We start from the raw sequence: 7108 nt of genomic DNA, 5'->3' as shown, positions 1-7108 counted from the left end.
AAAGTGATTTGCACCAGTCTCTGCTTAGGTCTACATCAATAGGAAACAAACCATAGAGATAGAACTTGGAACTACATTACTGTGTCAATTTTCAAAGAGCTACCACAAACGGTGTTTTATTTAGAGTTCCAACTACATGTATCCATATAGGAGAAAACAGGGTGAAACCTAAAAATTAAAACTGTTACTTCCAAAGAACGGATTAACCTAGAAGAACGAAATTTGGTGAGCCACGTGGGATTGGGGTACTGTTCATTACCTGAAAGTGTCATCAAGATTGGGTGAAAAAATGTGTGCTGAGATTTCAGGAAACTCGTAGTTTTTTGGAAGCTTGGAAACCCCTTTCCATGAAAGTGATTTGTGCCAGTCTCTGCTTAGTGCTACATCAATAGGAAAAAAACCATAGAGATAGAACTTGGAACTACTTTATTGTGTTAAGTTACAAAGAGCTAGCACAAACCGTGTTTGATTTAGAGTTCCATCTACATGTATCCATATAGGAGAAAACAGAGTGAAACCTAAAAATTAAAACTCTTAGTGCCAACGAACGGTTTAACCTAGAAGAAAGAAATTTGGTGAGCCAAGTTGTATTGGCTACTGATATTTACCTGAAAGTGTCATCAAGATTAGGTGAAAAAATGTGTGCTGAGATTTCAGGAAACTCGTAGTTTTTTGGAAGCTTGGCAACCCTTTCCATGAAAGTGATTTGCGCCAGTCTCTGCTTAGGGCTACATCAATAGGAAACAAACCATAGAGATCGAACTTGGAACTATTTCATTGTGTCAAGTTTCAAAGAGCTAGCACAAACCGTGTTTCATTTAGAGTTCCAACTACATGTATCCATATAGGAGAAAACAGAGTGAAACCTAAAAATTAAAACTCTTATTGCCAACGAACGGTTTAACCTAGAAGAAAGAAATTTGGTGAGCCAAGTTGTATTGGCTACTGATATTTACCTGAAAGTGTCATCAAGATTAGGTGAAAAAATGTGTGCTGAGATTTCAGGAAACTCGTAGTTTTTTGGAAGCTGGGCAACCCCTTTACATGAAAGTGATTTTCGCCAGTCTGTGCTTAGGGCTACATCAATAGGAAACAAACCATAGAGATAGAACTTGGAACTACTTGGTTGTGTCTAGTTTCAAAGACTAGCACAAACCGTGTTTGATTTAGAGTTTCAACTATATGTATCCATATAGGAGAAAACAGAGTGAACCTAAAAAATAAAACTGTTAATGTCAACGAATGGTTTAACCTAGAAGAACGAAATTTGGTGAGCCAAGTGGGATTGGAGTACTGATCATTACGTGAAAGTGTCATCAAGATTGGGTGAAAAAATGTGTGCTGAGATTTCAGGAAACTCGTAGTTTTTTGGAAGCTTGGCAAACCCTTTCCATGAAAGTGATTTGCGCCAGTCTCTGCTTAGGGCTACATCAATAGGAAACAAACCATAGAGATAGAACTTGGAACTACTTATATTGTCAAGTTTCAAAGAGCTAGCACAAACGGTGTTTGATTTAGAGTTCCAAATAAATGTATCCATATAGGAGAAAACAGAGTGAAACCTAAAAATGAAAACTGTCACTTCCAACGAACGGTTTAACCTAGAAGAACGAAATTTGGTGAGCCAAGTGGGATTGGGGTACTGATCATGACCTGAAAGTGTCATCAAGATTGGGTGAAAAAATGTGTGCTGAGATTTCAGGAAACTCGTAGTTTTTTGGAAGCTTGGCAACCCCTTTCCATGAAAGTGATTTGTGCCAGTCTCTGCTAAGGTCTACATCAATAGGAAACAAACCATAGAGATAGAACTCGGAACTACTTTATTGTGTCAAGTTACAAAGAGCTAGCACAAACCGTGTTTGATTTAGAGTTCCAACACCATGTATCCATATAGGAGAAAACAGCGTGAAACCTCAAAATTAAAACTGTTACTGCCAACGAACGGTTTAACCCAGAAGAAAGAAATTTGGTGAGCCAAGTGGGATTGGGGTACTGATCATGACCTGAAAGTGTCATCAAGATTGGGTGAAAAAATGTGTGCTTAGATTTCAGGAAACTCGTGGTTTTTTGGAAGCTGGGCAACCTCTTTCCATGAAAGTGATTTGTGCCAGTCTCTGCTTAGGGCTACATCAATAGGAAACAAACCATAGTGATAGAACTTGGAACTACTTGGTTGTGTCAAGTTTCAAAGAGCTAGCACAAACCGTGTTTGATTTAGAGTTCCAACTACATGTATCCATATAGGAGAAAACAGAGTGAAACCTAAAAATTAAAACTGTTACTGCCAACGAACGGTTTAACCTAGAAGAACGAAATTTGGTGAGCCAAGTTGTATTGGGGTACTGATCATTACCTGAAAGTGTCATCAAGATGGGGTGAAAAAATGTGTGCTGAGATTTCAGGATACTCGTAGTTTTTTGGAAGCTTGGCAACCCCTTTCCATGAAAGGGATTTGCGCCAGTCTCTGTTTAGGGCTACATCAATAGGAAACAAACCATAGAGATAGAACATGGAACTACTTTATATTGACAAGTTTCAAAGAGCTAGCAAAAACCGTGTTTGATTTAGAGTTCCAACTACATGTATCCATTTAGGAGAAAACAGAGTGAAACCTAAAAATTAAAACTGGTATTGCCAACGAACGGTTTAACCTAGAAGAAAGAAATTTTGTGAGCCAAGTTGTATTGGCTACTGATATTTACCTCAAAGTGTCATCAAGATTGGGTGAAAAAATGTGTGCTGAGATTTCAGGAAACTCGTAGTTTTTTGGAAGCTTGGCAACCCTTTCCATGAAAGTGATTTACGCCAGTCTCTGCTTAGGGCTACATCAATAGGAAACAAACCATAGAGATAGAACTTGGAACTACTTCATTGTGTCAAGTTTCAAAGAGCTAGCACAAACCGTGTTTGATTTAGAGTTCCAACTACATGTATCAATATAGGAGAAAACAGAGTGAAACCTAAAAATTAAAACTGTTACTGACAACGAATGGTTTAACCTAGAAGAACGAAATTTGGTGAGCCAAGTGGGATTGGGGTACTGATTATGACCTGAAAGTGTAATCAATATTTGGGGAAATTATGTGTGCTGAGATTTCAGGAAACTCGTAGTTTTTTGGAAGCTGGGCAACCTCTTTCCATGAAAGTGATTTGTGCCAGTCTCTGCTTAGGGCTACATCAATAGGAAACAAACCATAGAGATAGTACTAGGAACTACTTGGTTGTGTCAAGTTTCAAAGACTAGCACAAACCGTGTTTGATTTAGAGTTCCAACTATATGTATCCATATAGGAGAAAACAGAGTGAAACCTAAAATTTAAAACTGTTAAATTCAACGAATCGTTTAAACTAGAAGAAAGAAATTTGGTGAGCCAAGTGGGATTCGGGTACTGATCATTACCTGAAAGTGTCATCAAGATTGGGTGAAAAAATATGTGCTGAGATTTCAGGAAACTCGTAGTTTTTTGGAAGCTTGGCAACCCCTTTCCATGAAAGTGTTTTGTGTCAGTCTCTGCTAAGGGCTACATCAATAGGAAACAAACCATAGAGATAGAACTTGGAACTACTTTATTGTGTCAAGTTACAAAGAGCTAGCACAAACCGTGTTTGATTTAGAGTTCCAAATACATGTATCCATATCGGAGAAAACAGCGTGAATCCTCAAAATTAAAACTGTTACTGTCAACGAACGTTTTAACCTAGAAGAACGAAATTTGGTGAGCCAAGTGGGATTGGGGTACTGATCATGACCTGAAAGTGTCATCAAGATTGGGTGAAAAAATGTGTGCTGAAATTTCAGGAAACTCGTAGTTTTTTGGAAGCTGGGCAACCTCTTTCCATGAAAGTGATTTCTGCCAGTCTCTGCTTAGGGCTACATCAATAGGAAACAAACCATAGTGATAGAACTTGGAACTACTTGGTTGTGTCAAGTTTCAAAGAGCTAGCACAAACCGTGTTTGATTTAGAGTTCCAAATACATGTATCTGTATAGGAGAAAACAGAGTGAAACCTAAAAATTAAAACTGTTACTGCCAACGAACGGTTTAACCTAGAAGAACGAAATTTGGTTAGCCAAGTTGTATTGGGGTAGTGATCATTACCTGAAAGTGTCATCAAGATGGGGTGACAAAATGTGTGCTGAGATTTCAGGAAACTCGCAGTTTTTTGGAAGCTTGGCAACCCCTTTCCATGAAAGTAATTTGCGCCAGTCTCTGCTTAGGGCTACATCAATAGGAAACAAACCATAGAGATAGAACTTGGAACTACTTCATTGTGTCAAGTTTCAAAGAGCTAGCACAAACCGTGTTTGATTTAGAGTTCCAACTACATGTATCCATATAAGAGAAAACAGAGAGAAACCTAAAAATTAAAACTGTTACTTCCAACGAATGGCTTAACCTAGAAGAACAAAATTTGGTGAGCCAAGTGAGATTGGGGTACTGTTCATTACCTGAAAGTGTCATCAAGATTGGGTGAAAAAATGTGTGCTGAGATTTCAGGAAATTCATAGTTTTGTGGAAGCTTGGCAACCCCTTTCCATGAAAGTGATTTGCGCCAGTCTCTGCTTAGGGCTACATCAATAGGAAACAAACAATAGAGATAGAACTTGGAACTACTTGGTTGTGCCAAGTTTCTAAGACTAGCACAAACCATGTTTGATTTAGAGTTGCAACTACATGTATCCGTATAGGAGAAAACAGAGTGAAACCTAAAAATTAAAACTGTTACTGTCAACGAACGGTTTAACCTAGAAGAACGAAATTTGGTGAGCAAAATTGTATTGGGGTACTGATCATTACCTGAAAGTGTCATCAAGATTGGGTGAAAAAATGTGTGCTGAGATTTCAGGAAACTCGTAGTTTTTTGGAAGCTTGGCAAACCCTTTCCATGAAAGTGATTTGCGCCAGTCTCTGCTTAGGGCTACATCAATAGGAAACAACCCATAGAGATAGAACTTGGAACTACTTGATTGTGTCAAGTTTCAAAGAGCTAGCACAAACCGTGTTTGATTTAGAGTTCCAACTACATGTATCCATATAGGAGAAAACAGAGTGAAACCTAAAAATTAAAACTGTTACTTCCAATGAATGGTTTAACCAGGAAGAACGAAATTTGGTGAGCCAAGTGGGATCGGGGTACTGATCATGACCTGAAATTGTCATCAAGATTGGGTGAAAAAATGTGTGCTGAGATTTCAGGAAACTCGTAGTTTTTGGAAGCTGGGCACCCCCTTTCCATGTAAGTGATTTGCACCAGTCTCTGCTTAGGGCTACATCAATAGGAAACAAACCATAGAGATAGAACTTGGAACTTCTTGATTGTATCAAGTTTCAAAGAGCTAGCACAAACCGTGTTTGATTTAGAGATCCAACTACATGTATCCATATAGGAGAAAACAGAGTGAAACCTAAAAATTAAAACTGTTACTTCCAAAGAACGGTTTAACCTAGAAGAACGAAATTTGGTGAGCCAAGTTTTATTGGGGTACTGATCATTACCTGAAAGTGTCATCAAATTGGGTGAAAAAATGTGTGCTGAGATTTCAGGAAATTCGTAGTTTTTTGGAAGCTTGGCAAACCTTTTCCATGAAAGTGATTTGCGCCAGTCTCTGCTTAGGGCTACATCAATAGGAAACAAACCATAGAGATAGAACTTGGAACTACTTTATATTGTCAAGTTTCAAAGAGCTAGCACAAACCGTGTTTAAATTAGAGTTCCAAATACATGTATCCACATAGGAGAAAGCAGAGTGAAACCTAAAAATTAAAACTGTTACTTCCAATGAACGGTTTAACCTAGAAGAACGAAATTTGGTGAGCCACGTGGGATTGGGGTAATGTTCATTACCTGAAAGTGTTATCAAGATTGGGTGAAAAAATGTGTGCTGAGATTTCAGGAAACTCATAGTTTTTTGGAAGCTTGGCAACCCCTTTCCATGAAAGTGATTTGCGCCAGTCTCTGCTTAGGGCTACATCAATAGGAAATAAACAATAGAGATAGAACTTGGAACTACTTGGTTGTGTCAAGTTTCTAAGACTAGCACAAACCGTGTTTGATTTAGAGTTGCAACTAAATGTATCCGTATAGGAGAAAACAGAGTGAAACCTAAAAATTAAAACTGTTACTGTCAACGAACATTTTAACCTAGAAGAACAAAATTTGGATAGCCAAATTGTATTGGGGTACTGATCATTACCTGAAAGTGTCATCAAGATTGGGTGAAAAAATGTGTGCTGAGATTTCAGGAAACTCGTAGTTTTTGGAAGCTGGGCACCCCCTTTCCATGTAAGTGATTTGCACCAGTCTCTGCTTAGGGCTACATCAATAGGAAACAAACCATAGAGATAGAACTTGGAACTACTTGATTGTGTCAAGTTTCAAAGAGCTAGCACAAACCGTGTTTGATTTAGAGTTCCAACTACATGTATCCATATGGGAGGAAACAGAGTGAAACCTAAAAATTAAAACTGTTACTGCCAACAAACGGTTTAACCTAGAAGAACGAAATTTGGTGAGCCAAGTTTTATTGGGGTACTGATCATTACCTAAAAGTGTCATCAAATTGGGTGAAAAAATGTGTGCTGAGATTTCAGGAAATTCGTAGTTTTTTGGAAGCTTGGCATACCCTTTCTATGAAAGTGATTTGCGCCAGTCTCTGCTTAGGGCTACATCAATAGGAAACAAACAATAGAGATAGAACTTGGAACTACTTGGTTGTGTCAAGTTTCTAAGACTAGCACAAACCGTGTTTGATTTAGAGTTGCAACTACATGTATCCGTATAGGAGAAAACAGAGTGAAACCTAAAAATTAAAACTGTTACTTCCAATGAACGGTTTAACCTAGAAGAACGAAATTTGGTGAGCCACTTGGGATTGGGGTACTGTTCATTACCTGAAAGTGTCATCAAATTGGGTGAAAAAATGTGTGCTGAGATTTCAGGAAACTCGTAGTTTTTTGGAAGCTTGGCATCCCCTTTCCATGAAAGTGATTTGCGCCAGTCTCTGCTTAGGGCTACATCAATAGGAAACAACCCATAGAGATAGAACTTGGAACTACTTGATTGTGTCAAGTTTCAAAGAGCTAGCACAAACCGTGTTTGATTTAGA

This window comes from Spermophilus citellus, assembly GCF_964194105.1.
Source record: "Spermophilus citellus genome assembly, chromosome: 15".
Classification (NCBI taxonomy): domain Eukaryota; kingdom Metazoa; phylum Chordata; class Mammalia; order Rodentia; family Sciuridae; genus Spermophilus; species Spermophilus citellus.
Note: the sequence above shows the minus strand (reverse complement) of the source record.